At 39.3% G+C, this 19055-nt stretch overlaps 1 non-coding gene and 1 pseudogene across 1 annotated transcript; both read right to left on the reverse strand.

The window, feature by feature from the left end:
• The window catches only part of LOC134484211 (presenilin-associated rhomboid-like protein, mitochondrial), a 100004-nt pseudogene that overhangs the window by 38344 nt on the left and 42605 nt on the right, over positions 1-19055 (reverse strand).
• Trnaa-ugc9 (transfer RNA alanine (anticodon UGC) 9) lies at positions 16374-16445 on the reverse strand. The gene has a single exon. It is a non-coding gene; the product is annotated as a tRNA-Ala (tRNA).

Consider the following 19055-nt stretch of genomic DNA (forward strand, 5'->3'; position numbering starts at 1 on the left):
GGGCCATACTGGGTGTAAGTCACAGGACCTTGTATGTTCTACACAAATGTTCTAAAATGGAGCGACATTTCCAGCCTCCCTGTGTAACTTAAACACCGGAGAGAACAGGATTCCCCCTCCCGGTCACCGACATACTTTATGACTCTTTTATGTACCTTATCTATGTCTCATTTTATACATAAAAAGCCAGTGTTCATACCCTTGGGTGTGAAACGTTTCCTCTTTGAGAGTGTATGTGTTTTACATACAGCATAAATTTGTAAACAAGCACTTTATCTGACTAACACTAGGTGTTATAGTTGGTAACTTAAAATCTATATACTTCAACGGATAAGTAGAGATATTAATATAACTATTCCTATCATCACAAATATTTTACCTAATATTTTGATATCTATGCTTGCTTAAAATTTAACTCAGATTTACAGTACAGCTGAATAGTACCTGTGTTTTATTTTCTTTGTAAAATATACTTTTGAAAAATGAAATAAATATTAAACTCTTCAAAACATGGCAGACCTACAATGAATTGTCAGTATCATGTCAAATTAATAATAATGAGTGACTGCAGGGTATGTCAATCGGGCATAGGTTGCGAAGATGGCATTGAGAGTTTGCATAGAGTGAGGCTGGGGCTGTGGTTATGAATGTTTGCCTCCTGTGGGCCTCGGTTACTGACATGTCTGAGACTCAGACTCTGGGGCTCCGTGGACAAAGTTTTAATTAATTTCTTTAGCAAAAAACAATGTGAATTTGGAAAAACACCGAGGAAGGATGAACCTTGAAGTTCAAGCACAGGGTCAAGTGGAGAGGCAAACAAGAGATGTATCTCGATCCCACTGCTAAAGGAAACAGACTTTTATCCTTCCCCCTACCTTATAAGTACTCTAGTGAAGGCTAGAGTCAGCTGTCCATGTAGATCTTTCATGAGTACCATTGATATTAGGTTTCTGACAATTCACAGAAAACTAAATAATCAGTTCGCTGAAAGGCAATAATTAGTACCATGAACACCTGAGACAAAAAGTGTCGAATATTTGTGAGTAATCTTGGTACATAGACCTATCCTGCTTGTACCTGAGAACTGCTAAAAACATTCGTGAATTACAATCTATGTAAACACATGATATATTATGTTCATGAGTTTGACAATTCATTATTGGTAAGGTGTCTATGGTTTCAAAAATTATTCTACATATTCAATGCAATAACAATAAGAATTATATTATTTATTTTAATCAGGTGTCTAATTCTAAACTTCACAGATAAGTGTATTCAAAAAAGAAACTAAGAAACAGAATAAAGTCAGAGAAGAACATGCCTGAAGAGAGACCTAAATGGAAAAATAAAAGTTCAGGTCTGTTCAAAACACTAAGCCATTTTCCTCATACACTATTCAAACATTCTTAAGCGAATACAAATAAAACTCTGTAGGATTTGTGAAAAGTACCGAATATTTGACAAATGAATACATGATTGTTTAGCATGGAAGTAACTCATTAATAGCTACATTTAGTATAGAATAATTATAATTGCAAGAAATCATATATGCTATGTAAATTGCAGTGAATATATACTAACATTACACATAAAAATATTTATGAGATTCTAAGGACATGTTCTAGAAGATTGGTTGACAGTGCCCTAACACAAACTTAACACAAGCACTAAGTTTTAAGTACCTAACACAAGTACTGGGACATGTAAAAAGATGACATCATAGGAACAGGGTGTGGAAAATGCTGATGCTGAGTAGCCACAGGAAGCAACTTCATTCCGGAGGGAGAGGAGTCATTCTATATACTACAGATGGGACCCAGATGGGACTCAACTGTTTTCACCTGAAGACTTTTAATTTCAATGATGCATTTTATAATTTTAATAAATATACAAACAGTGATGATTTAGAGGACACATTTTTCCTTTTTCTTCATTCTTTATGAATTTCACTTCATGCATCCAAATCTCAGTCATCTTCCTATCCCTCCATTTCCACCCTCTATCCTTGCAATTTCCCTGCCAAAACTAAACAAAAATAAAAACAAAAATGAAAAAAACATTAAAAACAAAAAGAGTTCAAAAACAAGAACAGCAAAGCAACATCTCACCGTGTCATGATATGTCATACAGTGTACACTTTTGTCCACATATCCCTTTTTTTGAATGAAGAACTAGAGTTTAGTATCAGGCAATATAGAAGCCAAGCCTATCTTTTACCCATTCCTTGACCCACCATTTTCTAAAAAAGGTCCTTCAATAGCTAAGGTATTTTCACAAGACATCTGCTTATTGGAAAGAAAATATAGTTGTATATATTGTAATCGGCTGCATTTGTGATAACAAATGTCATACACTCTCCTAGTTCAGTGTCAGAAAATATATTTTCTTACAATTTTAATGTCTAAAATTAGACAGAGCTACTTTCAGAGAGAGAGAGAGAGAGAGAGAGAGAGAGAGAGAGAGAGAAGGAGGAGGAGGAGAAAAGAAATGAGGAGAGAAGTGGCTAGTGAAGAGAGAAGGGTTGGGGAGGAGAGAAGAAGGGAGGAGAGGAGAGGTAAGGAAGAGAGAAAAGGTACCTTTAGACATTGATTCCCCAGAGCTGAAGTTAGAGTTGTTGTAAACTGCCTGACACAGATACTACCAGGAACTAAACTTGGTCCTCTGCTAGAGCAGTCTGTGTCCTTAACCCCAGTACCATCTCTGCAACCCCAAATGGATTATTCTAGTTGAAAGTATTTCTTTGCACATGTAATTGCATTTCAATTATACATTAGCCTTTGCTTTCCTCCTAGTTTCCTTTTTTTAATTATTATTTTCTTTACACTCCTGATTTTATTCCCCTCCTAATCCACCCTCATATCTTTCCTTGCAAATGTTCATTGTAATGAGTCACTCACTGGTCTGGTATGAGGCTTCTGGCTTCTGCTACTCTATCAATACGGGATCCTCACTGGGACTCCTCTCAGATATCCTGATGTTGCCCTGTGGTATGGAGATCCTACAGCTTTGGTTCTGCATTGGCAGCCAAGAACGGGTACCTTTTAAACAGTAGTAGTTAGGCTGTTCATTGTTTGAAAAATTAATTTATTTAAGAACATAGTAATTGTCTCATTATAAATGAATTTTCATCATCCGAACACAAAGTCAATACATTGTAGATATTCAAACAGTTCTTTGTGAATGACCTAGGCACTAACTCAACATCAAGCACTAAGCAATTAATCTAAGTATTTTCCTTTTATTTTCTTGTTAACAATTCTATGAAATACTTTGCATCATTGTCCACATTCTTCAGATTGAGAAAATGATACCTAATTAAAGAGGTATTTAACCAACACTACAAAATGTGTATTCAAAGTCAGGGACGTAACATCTTGCCATCTCCAGTTCAAGGTCAACATTTAATGTTCTGTACTTCATCCCTTTTCTCATTTAGAAATATAGACACCTTTTGCTTCTATAAACTATAAGCATTTCTGATATCTCATACCAGAGACCTCTAAATAAACAGCTTCTGCCTCTGAGCATTTTGAATCCCACACACATGATTTTTTGTAATAATTATAAAACTATGTCTTTAAAGCTTGATGTATTTTGTTCTATTAGCATTAGTAATTTACTATGAGCCTATCAGGTGCTGGACTAAGTAAGATTTCTGTTATTTTAGCTTATTTTCACAGCACTGTGAAAATGAGGTAGGTGTTACTATGATTCTTATTTTGCAGATGAGAAAATTAAAGTTTCGGAAAGTGAAGTAATTTAGCTTAGCAAATATTCAGCAGGTGGCAAAAACAAAATGTGTCCTATCCTGGGCCCATAGCATTATTCATTCAACAATTTACTTTGGTGATTAACAAACCAGCCAAACTGACCTAAGAGACTTTAGTCCTGCCTTAGCAAGCACAGTCAGGGGCTGCAGGAATGTAACTCCTTCAGGCCTCAGTAGTTCTAACTTTGCTTCTATATTTAATTAAATCCGTACTTCTCTAGGAACTTTTTCCTAACTTTTATATGCATACATACACATATATGTACATACACACACACACACACACACACACACGCGCGCGCGCGCAAGAAATGTATTCTCACACCGCTGGAACCTGAAGGAAACAGACCGGATAAACAGTTCTCTGCACCCAAATCCCCTGGGAGGGAGAGCTAAACCTTCAGAGAGGCAGACAAGCCTGGGAAACCAGAAGAGACTGCTCTCTGCACACACATCTCGGACGCCAGAGGAAAAAGCCAAAGACCATCTGGAACCCTGGTGCACTGAAGCTCCCAGAAGGGGCGGCACAGGTCTTCCTGGTTGCTGCCGCTGCAGAGAGCCCGTGGGCAGCACCCCACGAGTGAACTTGAGCCTCGGGACCACAAGTAAGACCAACTTTTCTGCTGCAAGAAAGCTGCCTGGTGAACTCAAGACACAGGCCCACAGGAACAGCTGAAGACCTGTAGAGAGGAAAAACTACACGCCCGAAAGCAGAACACTCTGTCCCCATAACTGACTGAAAGAGAGGAAAACAGGTCTACAGCACTCCTGACACACAGGCTTATAGGACAGTCTAGCCACTGTCAGAAATAGCAGAACAAAGTAACACTAGAGATAATCTGATGGCGAGAGGCAAGTGCAGGAACCCAAGCAACAGAAACCAAGACTACATGGCATCATCGGAGCCCAATTCTCCCACCAAAACAAACATGGAATGTCCAAACACACCAGAAAAGCAAGATCTAGTTTCAAAATCATATTTGATCATGATGCTGGAGGACTTCAAGAAAGATGTGAAGAACTCCCTTAGGGAAACACAGGAAAACATTAATAAACAAGTAGAAGCCTACAGAGAGGAATCGCAAAAATCCCTGAAAGAATCTCAAAAATCCCTGAAAGAATTCCAGGAAAACACAATCAAACAGTTGAAGGAATTAAAAATGGAAATAGAAGCAATCAAGAAAGAACACATGGAAACAACCCTGGATATAGAAAACCAAAAGAAGAGACAAGAAGCTGTAGATACAAGCTTCACCAACAGAATACAAGAGATGGAAGAGAGAATCTCAGGAGCAGAAGATTCCATAGAAATCATTGACTCAACTGTCAAAGATAATGTAAAGCAGAAAAAGCTACTGGTACAAAACATACAGGAAATCCAGGAATCAATGAGAAGATCAAACCTAAGGATAATAGGTATAGAAGAGAGTAAAGACTCCCAGCTCAAAGGACCAGTAAATATTTTCAACAAAATCATAGAAGAAAACTTCCCTAACCTAAAAAAAGCGATACCCATAGGCATACAAGAAGCCTACAGAACTCCAAATAGATTGGACCAGAAAAGAAACACCTCCTGTCACATAATTGTCAAAACACCAAACGCACAAAATAAAGAAAGAATATTAAAAGCAGTAAGGGAAAAAGGTCAAGTAACAAATAAAGGCAGACCTATCAGAATCACACCAGACTTCTCGCCAGAAACTATGAAGGCCAGAAGATCCTGGACTGATGTCATACAGACCCTAAGAGAACACAAATGCCAGCCCAGGTTACTGTATCCTGCAAAACTCTCAATTAACATAGATGGAGAAACCAAGATATTCCATGACAAAACCAAATTTGCACAATAACTTTCTACAAATCCAGCACTACAAAGGATAATAAATGGTAAAGCCCAACATAAGGAGGTAAGCTATACCCTAGAAGAAGCAAGAAACTAATCGTCTTGGCAACAAAACAAACAGAATGAAAGCACACAAACATAACCTCACATCCAAATATGAATATAACGGGAAGCAATAATCACTATTCCTTAACATCTCTCAACATCAATGGCCTCAACTCCCCAATGAAAAGACATAGATTAACAAACTGGATACGCAACGAGGACCCTGCATTCTGCTGCCTACAGGAAACACACCTCAGAGACAAAGACAGACATTACCTCAGAGTGAAAGGCTGGAAAACAATTTTCCAAGCAAATGGTCAGAAGAAGCAAGCTGGAGTAGCCATTCTAATATCAAATAAAATCAATTTTCAACTAAAATTCATCAAAAAAGATAAGGAAGGACACTTCATATTCATCAAAGGAAAAATCCACCAAGATGAACTCTCAATCCTAAATATCTACGCTCCAAATACAAGGGCACCTACATATGTAAAAGAAACCTTACTAAAGCTCAAAACACACATTGCTCCTCACACAATAATAGTGGGAGATTTCAACACCCCACTCTCATCAATGGACAGATCATGGAAACAGAAATTAAACAGAGATGTAGACAGACTAAGAGAAGTCATGAGCCAAATGGACTTAACGGATATTTATAGAACATGCTATCCTAAAGCAAAAGGATATACTTTCTTCTCAGCTCCTCATGGTACTTTCTCCAAAATTGACCATATAATTGGTCAAAAAATGGGCCTCAACAGGTACAGAAAGATAGAAATAATCCCATGCGTGCTATCGGACCACCACGACCTAAAACTGGTCTTCAATAACAATCAAGGAAGAATGCCCACATATACTTGGAAATTGAACAATGCTCTACTCAATGATAACCTGGTCAAGGAAGAAATAAAGAAAGAAATTAAAAACTTTATAGAATTTAATGAAAATGAAGGTACAACATACCCAAACTTATGGGACACAATGAAAGCTGTGCTAAGAGGAAAACTCATAGCGCTGAGTGCCTGCAGAAAGAAACAGGAAAGAGCATATGTCAGCAGCTTGACAGCACACCTAAAAGCTCTAGAACAAAAAGAAGCAAATACACCCAGGAGGAGGAGAAGGCAGGAAATAATCAAACTCAGAGCTGAAATCAACAAAGTAGAAACAAAAAGGACCATAGAAAGAATCAACAGAACCAAAAGCTGGTTCTTTGAGAAAATCAACAAGATAGATAAACCCTTAGCCAGACTAACGAGAGGACACAGAGAGTGTGTCCAAATTAACAAAATCAGAAAAGAAAAGGGAGACATAACTAGTGATTCAGAGGAAATTCAAAAAAAATCATCAGATCTTAGTATAGAAGCCTATATTCAACAAAACTTGAAAATCTGCAGGAAATGGACAATTTCCTAGACAGATACCAGGTACCGAAGTTAAATCAGGAACAGATAAACCATTTAAACAACCCCATAACTCCTAAGGAAATGGAAGCAGTCATTAAAGGTCTCCCAACCAAAAAGAGCCCAGGTCCAGACGGGTTTAGTGCAGAATTCTATCAGACCTTCATAGAAGACCTCATACCAATACTATCCAAACTATTCCACAAAATTGAAACCGATGGAGCACTACCGAAATCCTTCTATGAAGCCACAATTACTCTTATACCTAAACCACACAAAGACCCAACAAAGAAAGAGAACTTCAGACCAATTTCCCTTATGAATATCGACGCAAAAATACTCAATAAAATTCTGGTAAACGGAATCGAAGAGCGCATCAAAACAATCATCCACCATGATCAAGTAGGCTTCATCCCAGGCATGCAGGGATGGTTTAATATACGGAAATCCATCAACGTGATCCATTATATAAACAAACTGAAAGAACAAAACAACATGATCATTTCATTAGACGCTGAGAAAGCATTTGACAAAATTCAACACCCCTTCATGATAAAAGTCCTGGAAAGAGTAGGAATTCAAGGCCCATACCTGAACATGGTAAAAGCCATATACAGCAAGCCAGTTGCTAACATTAAACTAAATGGAGAGAAACTTGAAGCAATCCCACTAAAATCAGGAACTAGACAAGGCTGCCCACTCTCTCCCTACTTATTCAATATAGTTATTGAAGTTCTAGCCAGAGCAATCAGACAACAAAAGGAGGTCAAGGGGATACAGATCGGAAAAGAAGAAGTCAAAATATCACTATTTGCAGATGATATGATAGTATATTTAAGTGATCCCAAAAGTTCCACCAGAGAACTACTAAAGCTGATAAACAACTTCAGCAAAGTGGCTGGGTATAAAATTAACTCAAATAAATCAGTTGCCTTCCTCTATACAAAAGAGAAACAAGCCAAGAAAGAAATTAGGGAAACGACACCCTTCATAATAGACCCAAATAATATAAAGTACCTCGGTGTGACTTTAACAAAGCAAGTAAAAGATCTGTACAATAAGAACTTCAAGACAATGAAGAAGGAAATTGAAGAAGACCTCAGAAGATGGAAAGATCTCCCATGCTCATGGATTGGCAGGATTAATATAGTAAAAATGGCCATTTTACCAAAAGCAATCTACAGATTCAATGCAATCCCCATCAAAATACCAATCCAATTCTTCAAAGAGTTAGACAGAACAATTTGCAAATTCATCTGGAATAACAAAAAACCCAGGATAGCTAAAGCTATCCTCAACAATAAAAGGACTTCAGGGGGAATCACTATCCCTGAACTCAAGCAGTATTACAGAGCAATAGTGATAAAAACTGCATGGTATTGGTACAGAGACAGACAGATAGACCAATGGAATAGAATTGAAGACCCAGAAATGAACCCACACACCTATGGTCACTTGATTTTTGACAAAGGAGCCAAAACCATCAAATGGAAAAAAAATAGCATTTTCAGCAAATGGTGCTGGTTCAACTGGAGGGCAACATGTAGAAGAATGCAGATCGATCCATGCTTATCACCCTGTACAAAGCTTAAGTCCAAGTGGATCAAGGACCTCCACATCAAACCAGACACACTCAAACTAATAGAAGAAAAACTAGGGAAGCATCTGGAACACATGGGCACTGGAAAATATTTCCTAAACAAAACACCAATGGCTTACGCTCTAAGATCAAGAATCGACAAATGGGATCTCATAAAACTGCAAAGCTTCTGTAAGGCAAAGGACACTGTGTTTAGGACAAAACGGCAACCAACAGATTGGGAAAAGATATTTACCAATCCTACAACAGATAGAGGCCTTATATCCAAAATATACAAAGAACTCAAGAAGTTAGACCGCAGGGAAACAAATAACCCTATTAAAAATGGGGTTCAGAGCTAAACAAAGAATTCACAGCTGAGGAATGCCGAATGGCTGAGAAACACCTAAAGAAATGTTCAACATCTTTAGTCATAAGGGAAATGCAAATCAAAACAACCCTGAGATTTCACCTCACACCAGTGAGAATGGCTAAGATCAAAAACTCAGGTGACAGCAGATGCTGGCGAGGATGCGGAGAAAGAGGAACACTCCTCGATTGTTGGTGGGATTGCAGACTGGTACAACCATTCTGGAAATCAGTCTGGAGGATCCTCAGAAAATTGGACATTGAACTGCCTGAGGATCCAGCTATACCTCTCTTGGGCATATACCCAAAAGATGCCCCAACATATAAAAAAGACATGTGCTCCACTATGTTCATTGCAGCCTTATTTATAATAGCCAGAAGCTGGAAAGAACCCAGATGCCCTTCAACAGAGGAATGGATACAGAAAATGTGGTACATCTACACAATGGAATATTACTCAGCTATCAAAAACAACGACTTTATGAAATTCGTAGGCAAATGGTTGGAACTGGAAAACATCATCCTGAGTGAGCTAACCCAATCACAGAAAGACATACATGGTATGCACTCATTGATAAGTGGCTATTAGCCCAAATGCTTGAATTACCCTAGATGCCTAGAACAAATTAAACTCAAGACGGATGATCAAAATGTGAATGCTTCACTCCTTCTTTAAAAGGGGAACAAGAATACCCTTGGCAGGGAAGAGAGAGGCAAAGATTAAAACAAAGACTGAAGGAACACCCATTCAGAGCCTGCCCCACATGTGGCCCATACATATACAGCCACCCAATTAGACAAGATGGATGAAGCAAAGAAGTGTAGACCGACAGGAGCCGGATGTAGATCGCTCCTGAGAGACACAGCCAGAATACAGCAAAGACAGAGGCGAATGCCAGCAGCAAACCACTGAACTGAGAATAGGACCCCCGTTGAAGGAATCAGAGAAAGAACTGGAAGAGCTTGAAGGGGCTCGAGACCTCATATGTACAACAATGCCAAGCAACCAGAGCTTCCAGGGACTAAGCCACTACCTAAAGACTATACATGGACTGACCCTGGACTCTCACCTCATAGGTAGCAATGAATATCCTAGTAAGAGCACCAGTGGAAGGGGAAGCCCTGGGTCCTGCTAAGATGAACCCCCAGTGAACTAGACTGGTGGGGGGAGGGCGGCAATGGGGGGAGGGTTGGGAGGGGAACACCCATAAGGAAGGGGATGGGGGAGGGGGATTTTTGCCCGGATACCCGGAAAGGGAATAACACTCGAAATGTATATAAGAAATACTCAAGTTAATAAAAAAAAGAAAGAAAGAAATGTATTCTCAGCATCATGTGTGAAAGCTGCAAGGGGTTGTTAGTACAAAACCCCACACTAGTCTCTGGTCTCTCTGATACCACTGTTCCCCACTCTGTCTGACCAGACTGAAGCCTCACATAGTGAGGCTTTGGTGCACTGGCCTTGGCTGCCTAATTCGCTACCAGCTGTCATAGTAGCATCAGAACAGCTGCAACTGCAGTGTGGCGACAGTGACACAGGAAAGGCACTGATTTAAAACCTTTAAACTTTATTTTGCTGCTTCCCTAGACACAGCACACATTTAGTGCTGAGAGGATAGAAAATGCACATAAGAAAATGAGCACAAAGTAAAATTTCATCATGCAACTACCCACAGAGACCCTTCTATGACAGTTTGACAGCTCAGTGCAGATCCTTTCACACATGTCCTAAGTATAGAGACATTTATTTCCTACCCATTAAGGCTGAAACTGTTCAAAATAATTTGTAAACTGTCTTTTGTATGAAAATGCAGAGCAAACGATTTACAACTGCATCGAATATGTTCTCATATCACAGGACATCATAAAATCCAGTTGACTGGTAATTGAACATTTAAATAGTTTCAATGCTTTGTCCCATCAAGCTTGTGTGTAGGCTGGGCTGAGAAATGAACATACTCTTGCTACAATACCCACTCACCAGGCACTGATATTATTGCCATATGGTCCATGCCTATCTTCTTGTACAACTGATATTTGATGCATATGCAAAGGTAATTTGGTTCAGAAAGGATGATCTTTCTGAGAACAGTGTTGACATAAGTGCATAACCGTATCAACGAATATAAATTCCGAGCATTGAGAGTTGGCTCAGTAGGTAAGAGCACTTCCTTCTCTTCCTAGAGGTCCTGAGTTCAATTCCCAGCAACCACGTGGTGGCTCACAACCAACTATATGGGGATCTGGTGCCCTTTTCTGGAAGTATGGTATACACGAAGGTAGAGCGCTAACATAAAATGTATTTTAAAAGCAAATATAAACTAGGATCTACACATGTATCATATGCAAAGACATTTTTTATAAAATTAATAAGCCTATACAATGTCTAACAGAATGCACAGAACAAAATTCCTGTCACTAGGTTCTAGGTGAAGATTTCACAGAGAAGACACCAAATAAAAACCAAAATTGGAGAACTGGAGAAGGTGAAATCCTTAAAAATCTAAAAACTTCCATAGGTTAAAAAAATTAGACGATTTAAGTCCATGGCTAGGAGAAAAGTTTGAAAAGTTCATATCCAATAACGAAGTCTCTGAAACTTATAGAAAAGCTTTCAAAAGTCAAAACAGAAATTGAAAAATGTGAAAGGTTTCAGGTGTGCCATTGCTCTCTGGGACATTAAAGAGATTGTTCATTTTATAAGAGATGTATTAGCGACATTAAGACAATAGGTGTGTGGGGCCTTCTGAGGAGAATCAGGGTCAGGTGGCAGCGTGGGTACCACAGTAGATTTCAACTTAAAAATTCAAATTAATCCAAAGAACACAGGTGTCCCACAATTGTAATTTCATCATCAGGAACCTGAGGTAGAAGGATCAGGAAATTCAGTCTCAAGACAATAGAAAACTGAAAATTTTTAAAAAAGGAAAGGAAAGAAAGAAAAAGGAAGTACTCTAACCAAATATGCATATTTAAATAATCATCTTAGACATCTATAAAGACAATTGTTGACTACTGTTTAGAATTTTCCACTTAATATTCTACATTTTACCCCCGATTCACAGAGAGGAAAGCTGATATCAGAGAGTGCAAACTTATTTTCTGTCCTATCTCCCTCTCCTCCTTCTGCTCCCAAGAACACCTCAGCAATCGCTCCACTGTACCCCAGTGCAGAGCATTACTCTCTGAGAAGCAGGATGGTCACAAATCCCTCTCTTTCTGGCAGGGACACATTGGCCACACATCCTGAAGTTGGAGCGAGCCTACTCTGGTCTGGAATACTTGCATCTGTCTTCTCACCCTCAAGGAAATTCAAGTGCTCACCTCTGGGAACCCATAAACTTGGCTACAGAGAATGCTCCTATCACTACGTCGCTTAGGTTGCCATTGAAAACCGAGTCCATAAAGACGTTGGTTTCCATGACAACCACAAGGCTCCTGAACTGTTCAGTAACTAGGAACGTTCCGCCCAATCCTCCCTTCTTTTCTCTCAAAGCAGAACTCATTGACCCTTGCTATCTGTCACCTGAGAAAGCCACCCACTAGGGAAACTGCCACCAGCTTGAAAGCAGAGCTTCACTCAAGCTCAGAACAAAACAATCCTGGAGTCCACGCTGTACTCACTAGATTATTAAAACCTCAGGGAAATAACTGGATTATTGATGACCATTGTCCTTATGGTCCTAGATGAACGCTTTAACCAGTAATTACATATGCATATGTGCTCTCCCAGCATAAAATTAAAGCCTGAATATCTTGTGAAGAAACAAAACCAGAACACAAAAAGGACCCTGAGATGCTGGGAATCGAACCCAGGACCGCTTACACGCAAGGCAGTTGCTCTACCGCTGAGCTACATCGTCAAGGGTACCAGTCCTTCCATCACAGTCCATATAAACCTAGGGAGACTCAAGCAACATGGCTACAGCTACAGGAAGCTGCAACACTCTTACAACATGCCGGGATCTGCATCTCTTCACTGCCTGCAATTAATAATTTCAAATCAAGTGCTGCTATGGGATTTCTTTTATGAAAAAAGAAAATATACTCAACAAAAACAAAGTAATAGTATTAAGAACAAGAAATCTTTTTTAAAACAAATTAGAAAAACGTTTATACAAAAATGACAACAGGTACAAAAAGGTTAGGCCAATGCACGGAACGCTCTCCAGCTTCAGACCTGCTCACTTCAAACTTACCAATTACCTTAAAAATCCACCCCCTCACTCTATCCCCCACTGACACGAAGAACCGAGTTTTGGGCCTTTCCCTGTTTCTGGTTACTCCCCATAGTTACATAATGGCTTAGTACTGGTTTTGTAAAGTCTTTATTTTTCTGTACTCAGGGTATACTGGCTCGCTTAAGGATCTCTTGCCTTCTTTTGCTCTGACTGCCTCCCTCTGTGTGATCCTCTGTGGGCTATACTGGGTGTCAGTCACAAGGCATTGTATTTTCTACACAAATGTTCTAAAACGGAGCTACATTTCCAGCCTCCGTGTGTAACATTAACACCAGAGAGAACAGGATTCCCCCTCACGGTCACCGACATACTTTATGACTCTTTTATGTACCTTATCTATGTCTCATTTTACACATAAAAAGGCAATGTTCATTCCCTCGGGTGTGAAATGGTTCCTCAGTGAGAATGTATGTGTTCTACACACAGCCCTTTATCGGTGTATAAACTTGTATGCAAGCACTTTATTTGACCTAACACTAGGTGTTAGAGTTCGTAACTTAAAATCTACACTCCATAGGGTAAGTAGAGATATTAATACAACTATTCCTATCAACACAAATATTTATGTAATGTTTTAATATCTAGGCTTGCTTCAAATTTAACTCAGATTTACAGTACAGCTGAAACAGTACCTGTGTTTTATTTTCTGTATAAAATAAAACTCAAACTTTTAAAAATAAAAGAAATCATAAGTTCTTCAAAACATGGCAGACCCACAATGAATTGTCAGTATCATGTCAAATTAATAATAATGAGTGACTGCAGGGTATGTCAGTCGGGCATAGGTTGGGAAGATGGCATTGAGAGTTTGCGTAGAGTGAGGCTGGGGCTGTGGTCATGAATGGGTGCCTCCAGTGGGCTTCGGTTACTGACATGTCTGAGACTCAGACTCTGGGGCTCCCTAACACGGGTTGAAGTTATTTCTTCAGCAAGCAAATGTGAGTTTGGAAAAGCACCGAGGAAGGATGAACCTTGAAGATCAAACACAGGGTCAAGGGGGGAAACATAGAAGAGAGTGTCTTGATCCTGTCCCTGAAGGAAACAGAATTTTACCCTTCCCCCCTACCTATTAACAACTCTACTGAAAGCATTTTTTTTTCACTAACGAGTTCACAGGCTGTGTATTTGTATCAGCTGCTATTTGGCAGTTTGAATCACTGTAGTCCAGGATGCAGAGTTATGTTGATGACATAAAATCTATCTGTTTGGAGAAATTCTGGCCACAAAAGGGAAGTACTCATCAGAAAGGAGACTAATAAAGAGGTGCAAAGAGGACCCATGGCTCCAGTCTGATGTGGAGCAGAGGATTGCATTCTCTGGCATCAATGGGAGGAGAGGCCCTTAGTCCTGTGTGTACTCATGCCATTACATCCATGCCACAGACATCACTGAACCTAATGTGTTCCATCATATGCACTTATCTGACTGTGAGTGATACCTGGTCATGGTCTAACCTTTAATGTCCCCCACAAAAAAAATCCTGGAGACTTCAGAGAGGGACACCGCCCCCGTAGTATGTATATAATGACACAACAACAAATGCCTATATAAATCACAGTTGTCATTTCAAAAGGAGTAAATTTATACTGGAGTCAAATATCAGTGAGAAAATATGGGTCAGACAGATGTAGACTACTACAAATCATACTGTACAGTGTGTAAGAAGTTTCATCAAGTGTTTATGGTAGCAGAACAAATAACACAGTAAATCAAACACTTTTTAAATTCATTGATGAATTATTAAGAAGACCAACATTCAGCTGTTGGTATTAATTGCTATCAGATGTCACTTTTACTTTTTTTCTTTGTAGAAAACTATGGTTTTCTTAAGGTAATATAATGTGAAATTTAGTAAAAAATGTGTGTCAGCATGCCAGGAAAAACATTGTCAGTGATAAGATGTTAGGTCATTCCAACCCAGGGGGCCCAAGTTGGACTAAAGAGAGTACAAATAAAATTTAATTAGGCTCTGGGTCTGTAATTCATTTTATCTGAGATTTATTATCGAAATTAACAAGGTAGGTGTGCAGACAGAACCATGGTAGGGTGTTCTGCGGTGACAAACAGGTCATGTTGTTTTGTGGATACCACAAACGAATGCAACTTAACATTTCCAATTAATACAAAGCACATAGGTATCCCACAATTGTAATCCCATCACTAGGAAGCTGAGGTAGGAGGATCATTTAGAGTTCTAAGACAGGCTAGACACAGTGAAATGCTGTCTCAAAGCCGCAAATTAAAAGAAAAAGGACAAAAGAAAGTCCTCTTGTCAACTGCATATTTAAATAATCATCTTAGACATCAATAAAGGACAATTATTGACTACTGTTTAGAATTTTCCACTTAATATTCTACATTTCACCCCCGATTCACAGAGGGGAAAGCTGATATCAGAGAGTGCAAACTTATTTTCTGTCCTATCTCCCTCTCCTCCTTCTGCTCCCAAGAACACCTCAGCAATGGCCCCACTGTACCCCAGTGCAGAGCATTACTCTCTGAGAGGCAGGATGGTCACAAATCCCTCTCTTTCTTGCAGGGACACACTGGCCACAAATCCCTGAAGTGGGAGCGAGCCTACTCAGGTCTGGGATTCTGCATCTGTCTTCCCACCCTTAGGGAGATTCAAGCGCTCACTTCTGGAAACCCATAAGCTTGGCTACAGAGAATGCTCCTTTCACTGCATCGCCTGCCGTTGAAAAGGGTGTCCACAAAGAACCTAGGTTTCCATGGCAACCACAATGCTCCTGCTCTCTGTTCAGTAACTAGGAATGGCTCCGCCCCGCCCTCCCTTTCTTTCAAAGCAGAACTCTTTCACCCTTGTTTATCTATCACCCGACAAAGCACACCCTCTTAGGGAAACTGCCACCAGCACAAAAGCAGAGCTTTGCTGCAGCTGTGAACAAAACATATTCCTGGAGACATGACCACGCTGTACTCACCGGACCCTGGAGGTCTCCATGGAAATGTCACGGTTATAGATGACCATTGTCCGCATGGCGATAGACGAGCGGTTTCATGCAATAAATACCTTTGCATTTATGCCCTCATAAGAGAAAGTTAAGATCTAGGATACTGTGTGGAAAAAGAACCTGAGAAGGAAAACTTTAAAAAAGGGAACACCTGGAGATGCCGGGAATCGAACCCGGTGCCTCATACATGCAAAGCATGTGCTCTACCATTGAGCTACATCCCCAAGCTGGCAGTGTACCTGATTATAGAATATATGAAGTTACACAGACTGAGTCAGCATTCATAGATCTTGCAAGGATTTGGATCAGGATTTTGTCTGTAATCTATAGATTCCACTTTAGTGTTTCAGGACATTTTTATGTTATTTCTTATATGAAAAAAAGAATCTATTTTCAATGAAAAGAAAATAATATTAATAGCAATAATTCTTATGTTCTTCAAAACACGACAGACATTAATAATAAATAATACTTTGAATTATTTGAGCTCATCAACTTTAACTCAATTTTATGTTGGATTATTAGTTCAATTAAGAGCATAATGTCAAATTAATAATGTTACTGAATTAGCAATATGCTGTTATATCTCAGAGCATCAAAGTTTCCTGCAACTTCCTGAACACACCTCTATTAACTTTTAAATCATGCCTTAGCTTTCAGTGCTTCTAAAACTGATTTCAAATTTTTGGGAGGTGGTCATCTTCTTTTACAACTTTCCAACACACTATGTATCATTTTTATATATTCCAGTGAGTTACTGTAAAGTAACCATTTGTCCTTAAAACCCTAATGGGCTGTCAGTTTCTGGATGTTTACGTGTCTCACCAGCTGGGTCCTAAGCCTGTGGAAATGAGAACTTTATTACAATTGTGTCCCCCTTTTTTAATGCTATCTAATATGAATGTCAGCACACAAAATCATTAAATGAGTATTTTGTACGTGTTCAAATGAGTGAAAGATTATATATATATATATATATATGTATATATATATATATATATATATATAACCAGGGAAGTGGGCAGAGTATAGAAGTCTGAGTCTACGATTAAGAACATTGCTCAACTTCACCCATTATAGGAATGCTATAAAGAATGCAACCAAAATAAGATTTTATGACTTGGAATAAAGACAGGAAGTAGTGTTTGAGAGGTAGCGGTAGCACGGGAGAGTGAAAGCAAAAAAAAAAAAAAAAAAGGTGAAGACAGAAGTAAAAGGAGAGGGAAGAAGAGAAGGCACAAAAAGTCAAATGAGGGGATCGGATTATCAGTAGCTGTCCCTAACCAATGGGGACTGAGTGCTTAGGTGGTGGTGGGCAGTTATAGATACTCAAATGAAAATACGTGTCAGGATATCTCTGTGAGTCATGATCCTTTTGTATATATATTTCACTCTGGGGGTTTTCCCACTTTTATTAAAATGCCCACTTTTATTCAAAATAACTTCACTTTTTCTCTCCTCCAATCCCCTAATTGCAGCTTGTGCTCCGTATACTCCTCCCGGATCCACGCCACGTTCCGTTCCATGTGGAACCGCTGCCTTCCTGTTTCTCATTACAAAAGAGCAGGCTTCTAAGAGATCACATCAAAACATAATAAAATAACTTAGAATAAGAAAAAGCACAGCAACCACATAGAAGAGTAGGCACAAAAATCAGAGACCCACCTATTCACACATTCAGGAATCCCATAACAATGCAAACCTGAAAGCCATGACATATGGAGACAGCCTGGTGCAGGCCCTGTGCTTGCTGCTTCAGTCTCTGTGAGTTCAGATAGGTTGATTTCGAGTGACTTGTATGTGAGATGGAAATTGATCTACCTCTGGTTCCATGTCTACCACTCTTGGACATATGTACCAAACTATTCATTTTAGCACCATGACACCTGCCATGATCACTGTCCCTCTATTTGTTAATAGCCAGAAGTTTAAACAAGTTAGATGTTCTTAAATAGAAGAATGGGTAAAGTAAATGTGGTTCATTTATATGATAGTGTATTTCTCAGATGTTAAAAAAAAATAAATTCATCCTGAATTCTGCATGGCACTGGATGGAATAAAAAACTTCCTGAGTGAGGTAACCCAGATGCAGAAACATAAATATGGGATGCATTTGGTTATATGTGTATAATAGTAGTTAAATAAATAATAATAACCGAGTTGCAATTCATAGACCAAGAGAGATTTGGTATAGAAGTGACTAGGGGGACACAAGAATCTCTCTGGGAGGGGAGCATAGAGTAGATTATGTGGGTGAAATGGGAGGGTGCAAGAATAGGAGGATAAGGTGCACTGGGAGAGGGGTGATGGCGTTGAGAAAGAGAATGCAGGAGAGGCAAAATTGAGAGGCAGTTGGGGGTGTGCTACAGTAGAAATATTCTAAAATATATGAAGTCAATGCAAGTATAGTCTCCAAATAATGAGAAGGCTGGAGTCTCAATTGGCCCTTTCATGTCACCATACAGGGATGGTAAAATCCAGTTGAGATGGTGACCAAAGGGATTACATAGCAACCCAGGGTCACACACACACACACACACACACACACACACACACACACAGAGAGAGAGAGAGAGAGAGAGAGAGAGAGAGAGAGAGAGAGAGCAAGCTCATTGAACATGCTGGTGTCTACCTACATAGAACCTTCAGCACTACATTCTAGTGTCTTTGGTACAGGAAAGTACTCTGCAAGCCAACAAAATAGAAATGCAAACATCAATCTAGCCATAAGCCCTTGGATCTACAATTGGTCCTGCCTGCAAAATATGCTAGGGCATCTGTGGCATAAATTAGAATAAACTACCAACATCTGAATTGACCAAAGCTCCACTCCA

Source organism: Rattus norvegicus, chromosome X (assembly GCF_036323735.1).
Source record: "Rattus norvegicus strain BN/NHsdMcwi chromosome X, GRCr8, whole genome shotgun sequence".
Classification (NCBI taxonomy): Eukaryota; Metazoa; Chordata; class Mammalia; order Rodentia; family Muridae; genus Rattus; species Rattus norvegicus.